Source organism: Sceloporus occidentalis, unplaced genomic scaffold (assembly GCF_023333645.1).
Source record: "Sceloporus occidentalis isolate IW3139 unplaced genomic scaffold, rSceOcc1.0.p SCAF_4, whole genome shotgun sequence".
Taxonomy (NCBI): Eukaryota; Metazoa; Chordata; class Lepidosauria; order Squamata; family Phrynosomatidae; genus Sceloporus; species Sceloporus occidentalis.
In genome coordinates, this window is record NW_028316984.1 from 40,639,513 (window position 1) to 40,661,925 (window position 22,413).

General features: G+C 39.0%; 1 protein-coding gene across 7 annotated transcripts in view; it reads right to left on the reverse strand.

The window, feature by feature from the left end:
• B3GALT1 (beta-1,3-galactosyltransferase 1) overlaps positions 1-22,413 on the reverse strand; it is a 426,145-nt gene that overhangs the window by 297,156 nt on the left and 106,576 nt on the right. For 3 of the 7 annotated variants that reach the window (XR_016281089.1, XR_016281090.1, XM_089523296.1), the window contains exon 1: positions 10,918-11,031. The exons of the other annotated variants lie outside the window; for them this stretch is intronic. The gene's annotated coding sequence lies outside the window, so the exon portion shown is untranslated. Of the gene's footprint in view, positions 1-10,917; positions 11,032-22,413 lie in introns of those variants that run through there. 7 annotated transcript variants of the gene reach the window in all.

Genomic DNA, 22,413 nt, shown 5'->3' on the forward strand with positions numbered 1-22,413 from the left:
CACCCTCTATAATCCGACGTGAGGCCACCATATCACATAGCATAAATAAATAATACACTCGTATCTTTGTATCAATAAATCTGGCACCCTCATAAATATTTAGCTTTAATCTACAATAGCTATATATCTAGTAGGACTCTCTTCTTGATATAAATAGGAAATCCATGGTTCCCAATCCTTAAAGAACTCTGTCATTGAGTCTGTTTTCATCAGGCATACTAGTTTGTCCGTTTCATACATTTCATATAATTTGATTTTCCATTCATCTATTGATGGAACCTCCTTAGACTTCCAATACTTTGCGTAAATCATTCTAGCCGCGACTATGAACAGAAAAATCAATTTGCCATTTGTCCTTTCCAGTTCCTGGTCTTCTATCATATTTAACAAATACACCATCGGGTCGGGAGACATGGTAAATTTAAATATCTTTTTCATTTCTCCGTGAATCCTCTTCCAATATTGTTTAGCCTTATCACATAACCACCAGTTATGCAAATAAGTCCCTAGTTCCTTTTGGCATTTCCAGCATAAACCCTCCGTGCCCTTGTACATTTTAGATATCCTGTGTGGGGTTAAATACCACCTGAAGATCGATTTATAACAGTTCTCTTTAAGTTCTACATTGTTTGTAAATTTAATTCTTTTTTCCATGTTCTTTCCCACTGCTCTAGCCTTATACTTCGGTTCAAGTCTCTTGCCCACGCAATCATATATTCTTTGACAACCTCCTCTTCCATTTCCATTCCCAAGATCATATTATAAAAATTGGATATTACTTTTATTTTAGAGCCACCTGTGATCATTTTTTCTAGCTCTGGGATAGCAGATGTAAAACCTATTCCAGTCTGGTCATTTTTAAATCTCTCATACAACTGTCTGTAGGAAAACCAGTTGATGGCAAAACCCTCACTACTAATCTCTTCCTGCGTTTTAATTTTCTCTTTACCTTGATCCATTCTGATGATGTCCTTATACGTAATCCATCTATCCTCACTATACACTTCCCTCTTCAAAAAGGCCTCACCCGGAGATGCCCATAAGGGTATCTTTGGGCACCATCTTCTTCTATATTTTGCCCATACCCGCAATAGTGTTTTACGGACGTAATGGCAATTAAATTCTCTGTCTACTTTAACTTTTTCGTAAAATAAGTAAGCATGAAGACCGAATTTTAGCCCAAAGCTTTCCAACGACAGCATTCTATCCTTCTCCAATTTGAACCAGTCAAGTAACCAATCGAATACACAAGCATAAAAATACCATTTAAAATTAGGGAGACCAAGACCGCCTTTTTCCGTCTTATCCTGCATAATCTTCATTTTAATTCTAGGTTTTTTATTTTGCCAAACAAATTTTGAAATATCTTTTTGCCAATCTTTAAATACCGAATCCTTCGTAATAATAGGAATGTTTTGGAATAGAAACATCAATTTAGGGAGTATTGCCATCTTTACTACTGCTATCCTACCAAGCCAGGAAATTTGTAGATGCTGCCACCTTTCCAGGTCCCTTTTAATTTCTTTCCATACCATTATATAGTTATTTTGATATAATTCTGTGTTCTTCGTCGACAGAGTGATCCCTAAGTATTTTACTTGCTTTTTCCTTTGGAAGGCTGTTATCTTCACGATTTTTTCTATGTCTTTGTCTGGGATATTCATAGTCAACATCATTGTTTTTTTCTGATTAATCCTATACCCTGATACTTTACCATATTCCTTAAGAATCTTCATGAGGTGGTCTGCACATTCCAAAATATTAGATATGGTAAGGACCACATCATCAGCGTATGCTCGAAGTTTGTAATTATAATTTTTGATCCTTGTTCCACCAATTACAGTATCATTTCTAATCTTATTCAATAGTTGGTATGATAGCAGATAAGCCTTTGGTCTGATCCAAGAGGACTCTCCTTAGGTTGTTGATTACAGATTTTGGTTATGTACATTTCAACAGATTAATGGAATGCTTTATCAATTGTCAACTTATTCCTAACAATGAATTCAAATTTAAGTTGAGACTTTATTTATTTATTATTAAATTTGAATCTCGATTAAAATAAAATGGTTTAAAACTATAATGGATGTGTGGATTGTGAAATTCATGTACACTTTTCTCAATGCTGGTCAGCCAGGATTAACATGGTAGATGGCATTTGTCTCTTAAAGAGAGAGAGGTTTGTCGTGTCCCTGGCTTTATCACTCTAGCAAAAGTGAAGGGGAAAGACAATGGCTATATGCATTTCTCTCCTCCCTTACTCATTTCAGTGTCCTTCCTGGGCTTGCCAGGACCAATTTTATGTCACTTCAGCTCATCAACAGCTCATCAGGTTGGAAGCAACCTTACAAAGGAACCAGATAATGAATTGGGCTACCCATATAATTAGGAAGGCAGAGATCAGAAGTGAATTCTTAGTGCAAGGATCTCTATGAAGCTAAGGGACATAGTTTTATAATGGTTTCCAAGCTCACTGATTCCGCTATCTTGTATTCTTTCCTGCAGCTCCTATTCTTTCTTAACTTGCTGGATAGGAGAGCAATCAGTGCCCTTTTGTTCACTACTTATTTTTAACTACAAAATACAGCTCACTCACTCTCTCCATTATCCTCTCTCTTTACAATCTGGAGAGGCAAATACTTTTCCCATTTGACATTCATATTAATTCAGCTCTGCCTAAAGAATAAATTACATCTATCAACAATTACTCGCTCACCTTCCCCTAGACTGCATTTTACACTTCAGCCTCATTAGCAAGCAAGCATGATTAAGTGTCTGTATGTGTGTGTATGTGTACACACACGGGTATGTAGAAAGTCATTCATCCTCTTTTCCAGCTTGCTTTATAACTATTTCACTGTATTATGAAAGGCAACAGAGTAGGTCAGGGTGTTTAATTGCCTCTTGCCAACAATTCAGTTTCACAGGCTAAAGTGCTTACTGCCACTCCAGCTATATGTGTTGCAGTGCAATGCTAAGCCAACACGGTCACAAAAACACCCACTGCTACAAGGGTCCAAACCTAATATCCTTACCCAAAGCTTATAAATTACTCTTTGGACAACCCCATCCCATCCCATGATTGGTACGTTGGTCCAAAAGGGTAGTATTTCCAAATTCTGTCCCCACTCCACCCTAAGCAGAGGAAACCAAAGCCGTTTCCCTCTTCAATCAAGGATGGAAAATTAAGACTTCCTAGCAGCAGATCACAGGATGCTGTAATATAATGAAGCCATTGATACAGGGCCTTAGCAAAGTTGATCTTTCCACTAAAGATCCCCTGCATCTAAACTTTCCTCATTAAAAGGGGGGAAGTTATTAAAAGGAGCTAAGTTCTGAAGGGCAACCTTGCCGCTTTTTCCAACCAGATTGTGTTCTAACGTTAGAAAAGGAATGGGGAATGTGTGTGTGTGTTGTCATGCTTCAATGAGACAGTAATTGTTTTTCTCCCCCCTCCCTTTTTTTTTGGTTGGCTTATATTGACCCACTGAGTCCAATTCTGTAGTTGATCACGTTAATGGGAACGTTGCTATTGCAATATATTAGATGTGGTCTGTACTCAGACACAGTGTCACTTGGAATTAAATGAGTGACTAACAGGTGAGGTAATCAAATTCTTTCAACTTGTTTAGTGCAAGTGAAGGATGGAAAAGAAAGAGACACCTATGGTAAACCACCCAGGGAAAAATCAGGAATCTACAACAGTTGTAAGAAGATGATAGTGAGTTGCAAGCAGATGATGTTTTATTCTAGCTTTTGTGTCATTATATACCTGGAAAAGTCTTTGTGTAGATCCAGTGTCTGCCTCTATAGACACAGTGCTGTCAGTTCAACATGGTTTTAATTGGAAATCCCTCCCACCTTTTAATTTCAAGTTCTTCCTGTATATATGATAACACAGCTACTAACAGAATACCAAATCCACTAGCATCAGTTCTCTTTGTTGTAGGTGATGCCTAAGGATGCAAACAAATTTGGAGTGGGTGGACCCTGTGTTGAAATGGCATTCCCAGTATGAGGCAATCCAAAACCAAAATTCCATTATTAGATTAAATTAGGTGGCTTGCCCTACTATTCCATTCTCCTTTCTAAACACCCAGGTCAGAAAGAGGACAGATGATGGTGAGGGGTCTAGGTTGCCAAATAAATAAATAAATAAATAAATAAATAAATATTAAAAAAAATCTTTACTGGCCTCATCCTTCATGATGAGTACCAATTTGGAACATTAAAGGGGCCATCTTTCCATCCATCCATCCATCCATCCATCCATCCATCCATCCATCCATCCATCCATCTATAGCATTTCTGTATTGCTTCCCAGCCCACAAGAGATCCCTAGAACAAATAAAAACCAATTAAAATAATATAAATATTTTTAAAAGGTAAAAAACATTAAAATACTCATTAAAAACTCCTAAAAACATTCTAAAAACAATCATAGAATCCAGTTTTGAAACAGCAATTTCAATAATTAAATACCATGTCAAACAGCACTGTTTTGGCAGCCCACTGAAAGCTTAAAACTGGTGGAGCCAGCCTAACTTTCTTGGGTAGGGAGTTCCACAGTCAAGACACTGCTACAGAGAAAGCCCTGTTAAATGTACCCAGCTGTTACATCCACTTTCATGAGATGTTGGGCATGCAACAGAGCCTCCTCTAAAGAAGAAGAAACTCTTCTAGAACATGGCCACCTAGCTTGAAAAACCCACAAAAAATTATGGATGCCAGCCATGAAAGCCTTCGACTTCACAGACACATTTTTGTTGGTTTTTTGCATGTCTATAGCACCTGATAAACAAAATTGTCCAGGCAGTTCACAAAAAACAAACAAACATGTAATGTAAAAGCATAGTAAAATATTAAAAAATCACAGTAAATTTAATGTTCTCATCCTGTTGAACCTAAAATTATTGCCAATACCTGCTAAAAGGTTTTTTTAAAAAAAGATTGCCTGAATGGATGAGGGTAGTTAGCAGGGATTTCTCCACTTGGAAGAGACTGTAACACCTTTTTTAATTAGCGATAAGGCTTTTTAATTAATTAGTGATTCCTCTCAACTCCATTAAGTTTGGGTGCAGTATTGACAGTCTTGTGTGAGGTCTCATAACTCCCAGAAATATAGTTCTATACCATTCAAAAATCAGAAACTAGAGAAAATGAAATCAAGCTCAGATATAAACTGTAATAAAGTTTAATTATATTAATACTCTCTTATTGGTCAGAATGCCAATGCTGTTCAAGAGGAAGAGACTGAGACTGTGAAAGTAACAGTTTTAATTGCTCTGCATTCCCCATAGAATTAGCTTCTTACCGTCTTAATTCACATAATTTTGACTATACTGCAGAGAATCGTTCCATTTCATATACAATAATCTGTTTCCACATGGCTCTCATTTTGGCCTACATATACTAAGTACTGCTTTTTGCTAGAGCAAACCTACCAGCATGGTGTTAAAGAAATCTTACTCAAAATGGGCTGCAGGTGATGCAAAAACAGCAAGCAATATCTCAAAAACCTGGGTGCTTGAAAAGAGGAGTAAACTATTACTTAAAAAGGTACATTGACAAATGGTTCTAATAACTTATTGCAGTCACCACTGCAGTCGAATTTGTAATGAACTCAATTAGATTTTGTTAGACATGCTCTTCTGTTGGCATCATTTTCCATAACACGGTCTAGTAATTTATAATAGAGATTAAATGATGGCAATCAATTATGGAATTGCTCTTGCATGTTTCCCTGGACACTACTTTTTTCTGCTATTATTCTAACCCTACTTATATTGTCTCCCTATTTCTTCTGACCATCCACAGCTTGGCTGTATTGTCGAGGATTCCATTCCACACATACACACACTGGTTCACTATGCAGCATGGTTCTGGGGGAATCATATTGCACAACAGACATGAGCTTGTGCCTCTTGCTGACATTTTATTTAATGAAATCAAATCCTGCAGTTCTTATTCTGCTTCTTTGCAGAGGCTGATGGGAGCATGCTGTCTCTTTTAACTGTATTGTTAAGTGTCACATTAGGTTTTGTTTCTCCTGGGTAAATACTTCACTATACCATCTTTGCTGATAGGTAGCTTCTAGCTCTGTTACAGTTTATTATGTACAGTATTTACTCATTCTGTTTCTCTCTTTTTCTTTAAGTATTTTTGTTGTTGTGTGCTTTGACATTGTTGTTGACTTATGAAAATCAAGGTGAACCTATCATGGAGTTTTCTTGGCAAGTTTCTTTGGGGGAGGGGGAGGTGCCATTGCCATCCTCTGAGGCTAAAAAACTGTGACTCACCCAAGGTCACCTAGTGGGTTTACATGGCAGAGCCGCAATTCGAACCCTGGTCTCCCAGTGTCCTAGTCCAACACTCAAAAGTACAATACCATGCTGGCTCTCTTAAGTAATTTTTATCCAGCCTTATTCTACACTAAAGCATATTCGGGATGGCTAATGAAAGAACTACAATATATAGAATGCAAGCTCATAGATGCTCCCATATTGGAAGAAAAATGGGATATAAATCAAATAAATAAATAACCCAACGTTTATACAGTAAAAGCAGCAGCAGCACAAACTAGGATAAAGCTGCCTTCACTGTAATCCAGAATGAAAACAGTGAAGGAGTGAAGCATATATTTCTTACCATATCAATTTGTTAGCATTATATTGACCAAACTGAGGCTATTGTGCTTTGGCAATACCATGAGACAATGGGACTAATTAGAAAAGACAATAATGCCTGGTAAATTGGGAGGCAATAGGAAAAGAAGGAGAGCATGCTACAGGCAGATAGATGAAATCAAGGAAGCCATGCATAACACCTTAGCAGGGCTGTAAGTAACAGGATGTCTTGGAGGGTTTTCATTCAGAGTTGCCATCCCTTGAAGCTAACTTGACAGCAATTAGCAACAACAAATTATTTTAATGCATTACTTGTATAATTGTATTCTCCCAATGCTTCTCTCTGCCAGAAATCATGTTTTCATATTCCCATATTAGCAAATTCTGGCACTGAATAACTGTATATGTGGGTAATAAGTGTGTATATGTGTAGCAATTATGTAATGGCCCTGTGGAGGTGCTATGTCTTACCACCCACTTTTTGAGTTCTGGAAGGGAGAGTTCAGACACCCACTCTCAGTCATGCAATATTAACGTAGCCCTCATCACAACAGTGGCTTTCTATGTACTCCACGTTTCTCTATAGATGTGAAAGTTGACAGTTTCTCTTCACTGCATTTCACAGAGTCCCACCAGCCGTCTGTTACAGGACAAACATTTTTGTTGCCCAGTCAGCTCAAGACTGGCTGGTATGCATGAGAGAGGCCTTTATAAAGCCCATTTCAAATATGTGAGAAGAGGACCTCTCATGATAACCCCAGGCTCCTGTGAGATCTGATGTGGGCCTTACACAGGCTTGTCTCACATGCCTGGTAAATTGGTTTCCTGTAAGGAAGAGTAGAGAGCAGGAAGCATCTACCACAATCATAACAGGAGCCCTATCATTTCACTGTTTACAATGTTCTGGGGTCAGTCTGTTGTGATTGCAGTTGGGTCCAATTTTAGGGGGGCAGACACCAGCTGTGCTCACAAAAACATACTCAAGAGCAGCAAAATGCCAACAGAAAGGGTTCCAGCTGAGCCTGACTGTGGCCCATCTTTCCTGATGTCACTTCTAAGGTAACAGAGGCTGCTGCCACACTACAGAATTAATGCAGTTTAACACTGCTTTAATTGTCATAGCTCCATCCTATGGATTCCTTGGATATGTAGTTTATTGTGGTACCAGAGTTCTCCAAAAGAGAAGGCAAAGTATCTCACGAAACTACAAATCCCAGAATTCCACAGCATTGAGCCATGGCAAATTGCATTACATCTGCAGTGTAAATGCAGCCAGAAAGAATAGCATGTGAGGGACAATTTGGGGCTGCTCTGGCTCACCAATCAAAGAGGAGGGAAAAGAGCAATGCAAGTTGGCTGTGATCCTAATAGGTAGACCCCCAGAGTTTGGTGTATAAGGTCATTGTGCTGTGTACCAAATGCTCATGGCTGACACCTGCTCCCAAAATGGGAAAATCAAGGTTTGCTTTTGGGATTTTTAAAAAACATATACTGTATTTTCTGGCGTATAAGACTACTTTTTTAACCCAGGAAAATCTTCTCAAAAGTCGGGAGTCGTCTTATAGGGCAGGTGCAGAAACATCTGAGCCAGACTGGAGAATCTGCAGTCACCGCATATGTAACTGAAGGGCGGAGCAAGCTGCAGGTGTCTGGGAAGCCCGGTGTATGGAAAAAAGAGTCATGTTTGCAATACCGCTCTGATAGTCTTGGAGACAGGGAGGGCTGGGCAGGCAGGGAGAGCTGACCAATCCAAGCAGGCTTTGTATACAATAAGTTTTCCTGCTAAATATCTGCATGTCATAAACCTTTGAATTAAAATTGCCATATTGAAATCAAATCTGATGTTTTTAAAATTTTTATTTGGGGTGCGTTGGAAGAGGGGTAGTCTTATACGGTGAGTATATCCCAAACTCTATATTTTAACTGGAAAATTTGGGGGTCGTCTTATATGCCGGAAAATACGGTATTTCCAAACTGTGGATGGCTGAATCCATGGATATGGAGAGCCAATTGTAGCCCCCTTTCAGATAGTGGACAGAATTTGCAGACATTAAGGAGTTCAATTCTGCTGTCCACTGCACATGTTAGGCGTCTATTCAGAAAGAATCTATTTCTCCATTTGAATATTCCTCCAGCATCACAGGAAGTAAAGATTCTTCCACACAACCCAAGCAACAAAACAACCAAATGTTAGATGAAACCATTTTTGTTGATGTTGCTATTCTCTGTGTTGCACAGTTTTGAAGTGACCACAACAGTTTTGGAGAGACAGCTGCACTGAGAACCAGTGTGATGTAGTGGTTTGAGCACTGGACTACAGTTCTAGAGACTAGGGTTAAAATCCACACCCAGCCATGGAAACTCACTAGGTGACCTTGGGCAAGTTACACTCTTTGCTTTCCTCTGACATTTAGAGTGTGTGACTTGCCCAAGGTCACCTAGTGGGTTTCCATGGCTGAGTGTGGATTTTAACCCTAGTGTCTATAGTCCAATGCAAAGGGAAAAGGAAACCTCATCTGAACAAATATTGCCAATAAAACCCATTGGGGTTGCTTTAAGTCACAAACTATGTGAAGGTATACAATCCATATAGCAGGTACATTGTTATTAAAATTAAATAAATGAAGACATCTATAGTTTTTTGTGGGTTTTTTGGGCAAGATGCCAGCCACAGATGCTGGCCAAACGTCAGGAAGAAAATCTTCTAGAACATGGCCACATAGCCCGAAGAAACCACAAAAAACTATGAATGCTGGCCATGAAAGCCTTCAACTTCACAGAAAACATCTATGTTTGCGTAAGCAATAAAAGTACTAGGTTTGTGGAAATAAAAGGAGTAGTGTGCTAGGAAATGCCAGGAACAGATCAAAAACCTGTCTGGGGAATCATGTAGAACTTCACCAGGTGACACCCTAGAACAGAGGTGACACCCAGTCAGCCCACCGCCACCCCATACCATCCATGTGTTGACTCATCCATGCATCCGCATGCTGCTCTGGTCTGAGCATGCACATGCTGCTCCACACACCCCAAGCACAATTCTCTGGTCCACATGCATGGGGAGCTCTGGTCTGCTTGTGTGCCCTGCTCCACACCCCTCACATGCTGCTCTGGCCTCCATATGTGTGCTGCTTTGCCATGCACACGCTCTGTCCCATGCATCCTCCACCTCTGGAAATCCCACCAGACAACCCACCACGGACATCCTGTCCCCCTGCACCAGGTGACACCCGGTGCAGGAACACCACTGCTATGTACCCTTCCAAAATTCATCATTCTCTGCATCACTGTTTTTTTTTCTCCCCACCCTCCTGCATACATTCAGTCCTTCATAGGCTGTGTTTAAAAGTTTTTCCAGCTTAGTCTCCCATTTGTCCCCAAAAGTAGTTCTGCTTCTGCAAACCATTTATACACCTCCTTCTATATGTTGGTATTGCCATTTCAGCAATATAAGGATGCAAACCTGGAGACTTAGGGGCTGTACATACAGTCCTGAAGGGGTGGCATGCAGCCGCCCCTTCTTTAGCTGGATTGCGACCGCTGCAACCTCACACTGCAGCCCCTATCCAGCCTCTGGAGGATGCAAAAGGGAGCCACAAAAAGCAACTCCTTTTAGTACCTTCCAAAGGGCACCATATCCACAGCAGTACAACTGTATGGCACCCCTTTGGCGCAGCATCATTTGGGCACAGTGCTGGAGGTGTGTCATGATGCTGTGTGTCATCTGGAGTGGCGCGTGGCATCAGGGTGCCCTAGGAGACAGATTTGGGTGTGCGTCATCAAGATGCTGCCCCCAGGCTGGCCTTTTAGGCCAGTCTGGATAGCCCCTAAGTTGTGCTGTAGTATGCTGTAATATGATGTGATTCATTCAGAAAATCAATCATGAGGAACAGCAATAATGTAAAATCTGAAGATTTTTACAATTCTAGGTTTTTGCTTTGGATTATACAGTGAACCCTTGGTATCTGCTGGGTTTTGGTTCCAGGACCATCTGCAGATATCAAAATCCATGGATGCTCAAGTCCCATTAAATACAATGGAAGAGTAGAATGGTGCCCCTTATATAAAATAGCAAATTCAAAGTTTGTTTTTTGGAATGTATATCTTTTTTGAATATTTTCAAACCATGGATGGTTCAATGGGGGCATAAAAAATCTGTGGATATGGAGGGCAGACTGTAAATCTCCACAGTAATTTAACCAAACTACATTCTCTCTGAGGACATATTTTTAAAAATCTTTGGTATCTTAAACAATACACAGAAGGAGAAATGTTAACCACTCTAGCTTACCACAGAGCAGAACCTGATTAAAAGTCCGATTTCCACAGAACCATTAAAAAGCACAGCAGTCTTATTCTTTGTTGCTTCTGTTCATCCTGGTAGCAAACTATAAGAGTTTGAGTTTTCTCCCTGGCAAAGAAACAGAATGGATTTGTCTGAATGCAGGACTTCTTCTTTGTTGTGGTTGAAAATTATATTTAAGAAAGCCCTATTTAAAAACTTGTCCTTTTTATGTTAAAAATTTTGAATGCTACACTAGCACACTCTAGCTCAGAGACACCTATTACAAATGCTCAAAACTGCATAATTCCTCTCAAGGGGAAACTTAAATAAAAAAATCCTTTCCAAAGATGACTTTTTGGTCACATTTCTTACATTATTCATCAGTAACAAACCACAGTCAGAACTTCTTCTTTTTTCCCCTTTAATCAAAGCAAATTCTGGACGAGTCAAAATGAATTTTGAAATTAATTAGAAAATCCACCCTCTTTATCACCTTCTGTCAGAACTATTTGCAGAAATAAGGTAATAACCATGGTTATCTTTTTAGGAAAATCCGTAAGCGTGACATAAGGATTCCATTTGTATAATTAACACCTTGAAATAAAAAAAAGATATTTGCACTTGATTTATAGGGGAGGAAAAGTCCAAATTGTTTCTGATTCATTATTGGCACACAGACAGCTGGTTCTAATTAAGGAGCCTGAGTTCAGGAAGAAATGCCTTCAAGCTTTCAAGGTACGAAATATCCTTGAGAATGTCTCATGCCTGGGAGGTATCTGGGGTTTTCTTTGTTCCTTGTGAGAAAAGATTAGGAAGTCTCTTCTTCATTTCATCCATGCAAAAGTCACCTTCTGAGTATTGTTAGCTCTTTGTTGGGGGATGAGTGGGGCCATGCATGAGTATTAGCTTTCCTTCTGAACAGCTGTGTGTGTGAAGTAGGGCTGTGTGGAATAGTCAAGCCTTCTCCTCCTCCATGTAGAAAGGTGCCTTGGCATGTCTCAAAACATTACAAGATACTTTGTGCACTTTGGAATACTTTTTCACATTTCAGAACTTTTTTTCTTGAAAAGTTTGGTTGCACAAAAAATGCAAAACATTTTGCACAAAACACAAATTTTATGCAAAAATAGTTACATCTGCAGGGAACAAAAGTTGTGTTTTTCTTTACATAAATCATTACATTTTGCATGAACTACAATGTGCTTTTTGCACAAATTATAATTTTGTCAAAAAAAGAAAGAAACTGAAAACATGTGCACAAACATTTGTAATTTTACTCAACAGGAAGAACATTTTTTAAAATGTTCCGATTTTCTAATGGTGGCGGCGGCGGAGGGGGTCATGTCCATGTTATAAATGTCAGTACTGATTTTATGCACAGCAAAAGATCACAGCTAAAAGCACTGAAGAATGGCACTTACATCTTTACAGAATATCAGCTTTCATGCTTTCATAGGATAACTGATTTTGTAATATATACTGAAAGCTGACGTTTCTGTAAACTGTAACTTTTAGAGTCCAAATATGAGTACCAACAATTTGAAATGAAATGAGAAAAACAGTGTGGTGTAGTGGTTTGAGTGACCCTAAACTCTGGAGACTAGGGTTTCAAATCCACTCCACCATGGAAACTCACTGGGTGACCTTGGGCAAGTCTACTGTCTCAGAGGAAGGCAAAGGCAAAAATCCCTCTCAAAAAATCTTGCTAAGAAAACCCTATAGCAAAGCCACATTAGGGTCGCCATACATCAGAAACTACTTGAAGGCACAGGAGGAGGAGGAGGAGAGGAAGGAGGAATGAAAAATAAAGAAAAAAGACATAAAACCCAATTACCTTTCAAAGTGGAAGCTTCTGTGTAATCTGCAAGCCTTCTATACAAACAAATGTTGTGGAATGGGACTTATTGCTCTGCACAACATCATGTTGGGACCAATCAATTTAACACAGTCCCACTCCTTCCTTGCATGAATTAAACTTCTGAATATGACTAAGGGGTGAATCAGACCGTCATAAAAAGCCAGCTTCCAGTCAGCTTGGCATGGTGTACAGACAACACCCCCATCCCCAGACGTCCGGAAGCCGGCTTCAAGTCACCCAGCTGCACAGATATGAGCTGGCTTCCAGGCACTCCTGCAGTGCAGCGTTTATATGCCACATGCTGCCAGAGCACCTTAAAGTTGGTTTCGGGCTACAGCAGGGTGGAAAGGATACCTTTTTGACAGCCCCAAAAGGAGAAGCTGTTTGCCACTCCTTTTTCAGCCAGTGTTGCCAACAAACCTCAAAGATATTCCCTAGAATGTTTTACCAAAATCCCAAATCCCCAGAATTCCCCAATATTTACCAGAATATTCAGTCCAAATCCCCAGAGAGAAATTGATTATAATTCCCCGGATTCCGGGGAATTCACCAGAAATTGGAAACACTGTTTTCAGCTGGCCAGGCAGATTGGGGCCACAACATGCGGTTGCCATGGCCCCAATCTAGTTTCAGAAGGGGCAGCTTGAAGCCGCCCTTTCAAGGCAGACTATTTTGCCCCTACCTTGGCTTCTTAGCCCAGGCAGCATAAATTTATTTATTTTATTTTATCTGCTCTTTCAAAGAGAATGGAAGGGGCAGGAAGAACAGCTTTATGGTGTGCTGCGTTGTCATGAGGGGGCTACACCACAAAATATCAGGAGTTACTTTTCCACAGATTTCTTGCTTTGGTAGCAGAACTGATTTTGTAATGCACATTGAATGCTGAGTTCTCTGGGAACTGTAGCATTCTGGGTCTGAACATGTATGACAATTTGAAACGAAATGGCCTTGTTAGTACTTAGAAAAAAACTCAAAGTCCTTTAGGATTTAAATTTTCTGTTGTAACTAAATGTTTAAAAAGGATCTTCTATGATATATGTGTGTGTGTGTGTGTGTGTGTGTGTGTATGTTTTATGTTTTTTAAAAAACATTAGTGAAGCATTTTAGGTTTCTTCAGAATGTGTACACAAAATTTCAAGATTTCAGGCAATCAATCTATTTCATTCCCCCCTCCCCCCAAGTTTATATGTCATTATGGCAAATCTGTTTATTTGAACCTGAACCTATTTGTGCATAAACTGGATGTCACAAGACAACGTCAGAAATCACTGTTGTGTCCATATTAAGGGAGTGACAATCCCAGTTTCTCCCCCCCTACAGTTTACTACCTGTTATATCTGCAATGCTGATGTCAGAGTTCACTGGGAAGGTGGAGATTTTTGGGCAACAGATTACAGTTGTCCTTTTATAGATAATTGTGAAAATACATAATTCTGGTTTGTTAAATATGACAAGAATAAATAGCCCCAGTCCAGGGTGAGCATGTGGCAGATTCAACGAAAGCATGCAGATTTCCGGCATCTCCACCACCCTGCCTCCACCACCAGAAAGTTTGGAAACAGGAGACAGATATCCTGGAAGAGTAATAATAAACGTTGATTTCTTCTGGCACTAATTTTATCAGTTCATACTTGTCTTACTTACTGCATATTTACTAAAGCTGGTTTTTTAAAAGGATTATTTAATAAGCATCTAAATGTCCAGATAAGGTAAATTTGGCAGAAAGAAAAAGAAAGGGAAAAAATATTGTCAGAGAAATTTAATATCCTACAAAATCTCTAATCAGCTTCTGCTGCCGTCTAATTCTGATACTTTTGTAATAGTTTTAAAATATCTGCTCCAACATGATATCCAGCAATAATCCATAAAGACTGCAATGCAAGGGGCTTAACTATTATACTACTAGAAGAAGATCATCCCCCTCCTTTCAATAATCCAGCAATGAGTTCAAGTGCACTTTCCCAACCTTGCTTCACTCTATTTGTTTCTTTTTCAGTCTCATGATTCATCCTATATCACACTGAGTATCTCATTTCACTCAGGGTCAAACTTGACTTACCTTGTAAGATAAAAAGATTTCCCATTTTAGCTAGCAAAATATTGCTTTTGGGGTATATTAAATCTCCACACAATACAACTTCTCCCCCAAATCATTTATACCTGAGTAACTCAATGCAAGATGTGGCCCATTAATCTATGCAAGCTGATACGATGTATGTAAAATACCCAGACTGTGACATATTAAAGTTGCAGCAACTCAAAATGTGATGGGGAATATATTGAATGAGAGGAGATATGATGAGAAAAATCATAAATGTGGTCCTTTTTTGTTATTATGAAATGATGATGATGATGATGATGATGACGACGATGACAACAACAATGAAACAGTTAAAAAACTGACTATTAATTGATTATATCAACACTAGCACACCTTTTCGGAAAAAATATCCTATGTCAGCCCCCAGGATTCTACTGCAGAACATTAACTGGCTAAAACAGATTGAAAACATAACAGAAGTAGGAGAAAGTATCATAGCTTTAAAAATCAAAATTCCTGTGATAATAAATGTTCTTTGTCTGTCAACAATCAAATAACAAAATAGGCTTCAGGTGAGCATCCCTAGTGAAAGAAATCCATATTTGAAGCACCTTGACCAATAAGACCTCATTCGTTGCTTATCCATACCACCTTAGAAAATGAACTCCAGTGATAATGTTAGTAACTGATAATCTTACATCTATTCAACAATATTGGTTTGGAAATGGTCCCCAAATGTGCTTCCAAGGTAACCATAAAATTTGATCTTATTACACTGAGCCCTTGGTATCCACTGGGGTTTGGTTCCAGGACCCTCCTTGGATACCAAAATCAATTTGCACAATGTTGTCCTTTATATAAAATGGTAAAATCCATGCTTGCTTTTTAAATATCTGTATCTAGATCTATCTACCCATCTATGAGTGTTTTGGGGCTATGGATGGTTGAATTCATGGATAAAGATTCCATGGATAAGAAGGGATACTGTACAATAACAACTGGGAGCAATATGCTTCTAAAAGCAATTACTTAAAAGGAAGCAGCAGTAAAAGAGGCGAAAAGACATTTAAAACACACACACACACTTGCCTACTAAACAAAGTTAAAGATTAATCCAAACAAACATCCTGTGGACAGAGCGTATGAGAAACAGCAATACAGAAATGTATCTTCAACAGTTATTTATGAAAATATCCCAAAACAGAGAGCAGCATCTAAGAAACATAACAACTTATCCAAACAGGTTTCCTGAGTACAGGCAGGTGGACACAAGTGTCTTAACCACTGAGGAGGTAACATATATCCCATCTGCTCTCTTAAGTTTCTGCCCCAAACTAAAAGTATTCCCTTCAAGGCAACAGAGAGCATCCTGCCAAAAATGCCCTGAGTCTTTCTCATGCCAAGCTGCTTAAATACCCTGAAGGCCCCAGATCCTATCTGATCTTGGAAGATAAGGAGCATCGGCCTTGGTTAGTACTTGGACGGGAGACAGCCAGTGAATACTACTGTAGGTGCTGTAGGCTATATTTCAGAAGCACTGGTAAAACCACCTGTGAATATTCCTTGCCTAAGAAAACCTTATGAGATTTATGGGGTTGCCATAAATTGACAGGCAACATGGAGGCACACTCACACACTTTCTCATGTCACCACCAAGTGTGTCTCCCTTGGCAGTAGAACATAGACCAGGGCTTCGGATAGCAATTCTTAAATCATATGAATGGGAGGAAGCAATCCTTCATGTATCCTAGTGCCTGCTGTACTGTGTTTTTTTCCAGAGGTCAGACAGGCTTAGCCTCAGTAAACAACAATATGGAAATAACTTCTCCTTCTTGCCTGGGAATTCCTATTTCTTTCTTCTTTTAACCTGAGACTCTTGCCTATTCATGGTACAAGTCTCTGAAAATCTCTCATATATGTCACTATGTCCCCCCCCCCCCAAGAAGTTCAGATTACAGGGTGTCTGCTATTCTGTTATTAAACTGAATGAAACACAGAAAAAAATACAATATGTTCACAGCCTTTTTAGTACATACTGGATCAAACATAACAAAAAGGGTTTCCTCTCTCTTGTTTTTAAAGAGGAGTGTTTTGTTGACTTCCCTAAAACTTGCTTTCACGACCATATTCACATGGCAGGTTTTCAATAACATTCAGTACAAGTGGTTAGAAAAGGTATCTGCATTGTTAGCAACAGAAATTACTCAAGTTAGTTAATTAGTTGCAAGAGATATACGCTCTTGTGTCTGCTGAGATTTCAAACAGAATATCAATAGAAAACACAGCAACATCTTTTAATTCCCGTAAAGACAAGTTCCCAATTTAGTCAGCACAGACACAGCTTCCTAACCTACTTAAGCAAACATAGGGGTAGCCATGTTGGCCATATAGCAAAGTACAATAACATTCAAAATCCACAAGACAGTGATATTGGCCAATCAAAATGTACAAAATACATCTTGCAAGCTTTTAAAGCTCCATTAGCTTCTTTATGATGAGGAAAGCCAGTTTGCAACATGTATTGTTTTGTGCATTTTGGATGTTATTGTATTTTGCTAGTTAAGTATGTTGTTGTTCCTAAAAAGCAGCTATGGGCTGAATCAAACCCACAAGCAGCCACACCCCGATTTGATGGATAAAGTTACCAGTTCAGGACTGTCCCAGGCCCTGAAGTTTCCAGGTCAAAATTTGAGGCCTGGGGATGGCCTCTGGTGAAATCATAGGGAGTTTATTACACAGGGCTTTAATCCCGCTCTAGAGACGGATACTATCACACAGCTCCATCCCCGGGTAGCATTCATCCCATACATGACCCAGACTTATCTCAGACCTTTTAAAGAATGGGATTAGCCATTAAGTACCAAGCACAATCAGTCATAGTTTGTCATTCAAACATACATGTCCATATTTTTCTGTTTGAAAATTAAAAAATAAATCTCAGCTATGGTGTTGTCCTAGGTCAAGGTAAAATAATCATATTATTCTTTCCCATTTATGAAGGTAGAATAAGAAATAACTTTTTAGCAAGAAGATGGATGCTGAGCAGGGTGATGGGTAAGGCCTGGTGTAACAAAAGTAAAAGAAGGAGAAAGCTAACTATGGGGCTAAACAGACTGGCACTAAATTCCGGCATCAGGCTGGAGTGGGGACATGGCGACCATGCGCCAGCCGCTCCAACTTCTCCCTGATGCCAGCGTCATGCCACATGCCCAACCACATGCCAGGTGACATCACACCATTTCTTTGGAGCACCGTTTAGACATGCTGTGCCAAAAAAAATTGGCGAAAAGCCATCGCTATGGCGGCTTTTTGTCGGTTTAAAAAGGAGCAGCATTTTGCCAGTTCTTTCTAAAGTGGCATACTGCCAGATTGGTGCTGTGGTGTGTGATTGCTGCGGCCCCAATCTGGCCCTGAAAGGGCAGTCTGTAGAGCCCCTGTAGCCCCGCTGGAGAGTCTTTACAGGTTACAGCAATAGATAATTAAAGCTCTGAAAATTGTAAAAATCTGGTGCTCACCTAGTTGAGCTGTAGATTTTCACACAACACTTTCCTCTTATCCAGAGCTGAGACCACCATAACCAGAGAATTTGGACCCTCATCTTCTCCCAGGAAATGTCATTCAAACATACATGTGCACACACAGAACATATTTTTCTGTTTCCGTGAAAACTGGAGATGCAGGGCCAGCTTTTATTACTGGGTAGAGCAAAAAAAGCATGTTCAAGTGCTCAAGCGAGACAGTATTCATAAACTGAAAGGGAGATCCACTTGGCTGTTTTATTATTTCAGGTCTTCCAAGAGGTTGACTATCAGTTCCACCTATGTCTACTCAAAAGCACACCCCCCTGAGTTCAATGGGATTTACCTACAGGACTGCAGCTGAAATCTCTTTGTTTTGATGACTCAAAGAAAATTTGCCCTCTTAATGAGTTTGTGGCTTTATTTGCAATAAGTCCTCTTGAATATTAGCCTTTCATAGACCTCATGTGTATATACAGTTATATGTAAAGCGTGCATGCAGAGGGAAATCACAGCTCTTTGTTTATATGCCGGAAGGTCACAAATTTAATCTCTGAAATCTCCAGTTTAAAAGCTTACATGGCAGGGGATGTCAAAGACTGGCTTCAGGCCCTGGGGAGACACTGCCAATACCAGACTAGGTGGATGGATAGACAGAAGGCCTCTTCTTATGCTTCTCTAATCCATGGTTATTCTCACAGTGGTGGATTGTACAGCAGCTCTAAGCAAAAGGATTCTCCCTCTTGGTTTGACCAATGATTAGGCCACCTTTTCAGCTCTGCCATTACTGACCACTGTATGAATGCCCTAAAACTGACAAAACTGACATTTTACTGTTCCACAGAGGGGCTAAGCTATCAGCCTCCATTTTGTGCAGTGTGCTATTTATGCTTCAGCACTACCTATGAAATGTGTAATTTTTTTCAATCAAATGAAGGACTGCATCAATTGGGCAGCTGTGAAAGCTCTCCCGTGTGTATTATGGCAGTGGAAGTCCAGCAATTGCTCAGTTTTTGTTCAGATTCTTTCTCTTTTTACTGCCACTGGGCCTTTTACTGATATCGAGTTAAATTAAAAGGTTCAGAAAGATTAATTTCTCTCTTGCTGGAGTCCATAATGAATTTCACATCCGAGTTAGTACAATTTATAAACATCAAAGAAAGGTCAAAGCCCACAAGTTTTCATAATGGTACTAAAACCCTCATCTATGCAGTGAGATTCCTTCATTTTACGACCTTGTATTTATTATGCTGCTATTATGTATAACATATTCATCTTCCACATTCCTCCCATCAATACATTTTTAGAACTATGAACAATTGTCAAGAAAGAAATACACACACACAATTTATTTCTCTAAAGTTTGCAATATATTATTTATCATGATAAAATTATTTTATTTAATACTTTTAAAAATACATTGTTACTAAGGTATACCTGATTTTTGTTATTGCTGATACAACAAATCAGCAAGGATAGAATCTAATGCAGACTCACTTTGGAATAAATCCCCTTGAATTCAATGTGATTTACAAGTAAGCATCTAGAGAGGTTAGATAGGTTGCCCTCCTTTCTGTCTTATAGGCAGGTGAAGACTTTTTTTTTTAATTTCAGCTGTCCTTTAAGGGATGATTACTCAAAGTGAGGGGAAACCCTTTAGAATGTGCTGCATCATTCATATGTGTTGTTTTCCTTTTTAACGTACATGTTTTCCTCTGCTTTTAATGCTATTATTACAGGCCAGAATGAATTTTAGTTGGCAACTGCTCAGCTTGTGCATATATCATTACAAGGTTATATATCAGTAAATAAAAATATATAACCTGGTAAAATATATACATTATAGAATATAGAGCCTAAGATTCATGACAGTACCTGCCCATTTTCTGTCTTGATAGAAAATAAAGGGAAAAGCTTGTTAAACTTTCCAGTCTGGAAAGAATGCCAGATGTTCATTAAATAATGTAAACAAAAACTGCAAAGAATAACTTCTGATCACCCTGCAGGTTAGTATACTAGAGACACCTGAGATGTCCACTAGGTTCAAGTGTACTGAACAAAAAGACCAAAGCTAAATCTCTAATTGGATAAGTGACCCACAGAGTGGGCATCAGAAGGGAATACAGTTGGCTCTCTGTATCCAGAGATTTCTTTAGCCATAGATTCAACTATCCACAGCTTGAAAATATCCTAAAAATACATAAACTCCCAAAGGAACCCTTGATTTTGCAATTTGATATAAGGGACACTATTTTACTATGCCACTGCATTTAATGGGACATGAACATCCAAGAAATTTGTTTTCCCTGGCAGATGCCCAATGTAAAAGAGCTGAGAGAGCCACATTTTGAGACTACTGGTCAGCATGCCTCCACCACGGGAAGAGAAGGAAATGATGTAGCCTTCCTGAGAAAAGTTTCTGATATGTTCTGACATGTCCCCCTAAATTCTGCTAAAGCTAGGAGATATGTGCTTACATGTAAATAACACAGGTAAGACTTGGTTAAGGAGATTAACCCTTCCTCTAACAGATGAGATTGCATTCTGTCATGGATAATTGTTTGACTATTAAGTTGAAAGTCCAGATGAACATGACTTAATATAAGATGTCTTATATCGACTATAGTGGAATAATCATGCCTTACTTAATGAAACTGAAGTACCGAGGCAATGCTGTGTCTGTGGTCAAAGGGAATGTGTGTGTGTAATCCATGAATACTTTTAATAAACACCCTGAAATAGTACCAAAAGAATCTGTTCCTCCCCATAAAAAATGCCATGGAACTGCAAGACTTGAAGATGTTTAAAGTGTTGATATTAACCTGGCACATTTGGTTTAACCATGACTATCATAAATTGGGAACCTTGGTGAAGTTAATAAAGGTGAGACAGGGTGCATCTACACTGCAAAATTAATTCAGTTTGACATCACATTAACTGCCATGGCTCAATGTTATGGAATTGTGGGATTTTTAGTTCTGTGAGGTATTTAGTCTTCTCTCTCAGAGAGCTCTGGTGCCACAAACAACTACAAATCCCAGGATTCTATAGGAAAGGACCATGACAGTTAAAGTGGTATCAAAACTGCATTAATTCTGCAGTGTGGCAGCAGCCCCAGACAAAACCCAGAATTAGCTGGTAAGTGGCAAGAATACTTAATCCCTCATGCTAAAAGATAGGGGTGAAGAACCATGCCTGTTTCACCACTGACCATTTAATTATATTTTAACTGTTGCATGCTATGAATTTTAAAATACTCATGTTTTATGTTTGGTTTTATAAACAATGTTTTTCCAATATAAATATAAGACGTATTCCTTGACATCAAAGTCTCAGTATAGTATTTGACTGGCTATTCAATATTTTCTGACAAATTTTTGGAGGCTGTTAGTAGTAATATTGTTTTTAAAGCCAGAAAGAAAACTGTGTATCTGCAGTGCTCTTTTTTCTGAAAATGTTACCTGCTGAAGAGGCAAGCATGCTAAACTTAAAATAGTTTTAAGGCTAGGCTAGTCTCTTTGGCGCTGAAACTCCTGAAATGACACAGAGTACTCTTCGTGCTCTGATGTCCATTCATTGGCATCCTTACAATCTGAGCAGATTCTTACTGGCATAGCTTCACTACTTTCTAAATGCTTAGAAAAGGATCTAGCTTAAGTTGAGAAAGGAAGTAAGTATTTGTGGGTGCGTTTTGATCATCTCGCAGCACTGAAGCCACCAGTATAAGTGTTTTTGCTATTCCCTATTAACTGCTAAATGATTTCAATGAATAACAAATAAATTGGGACAATTATAAGTTATTCATAGATTAACTGCAAGCAAAGTGATTAGAGGTGCCAAATTATTCACTGCAAATTACTTGCCCAGCTCTTGTTAATTATCTGCAAGTAGCAATTCCAGCTTTGCCATTTGCAGTCTCCTATAAGAGAAATTAAAGAGTCCAGTGAACAGGCAAAAGGGAATCCAGCAACGTTAAATAACCTCTCAAGAAAATTAGGATATTATAAAATATATAACAGTACAATATATTTAATTGCTATGCCAAAGGCTCCATTTTGAAGGTGTAATGTTCCTTGCAATGTTGC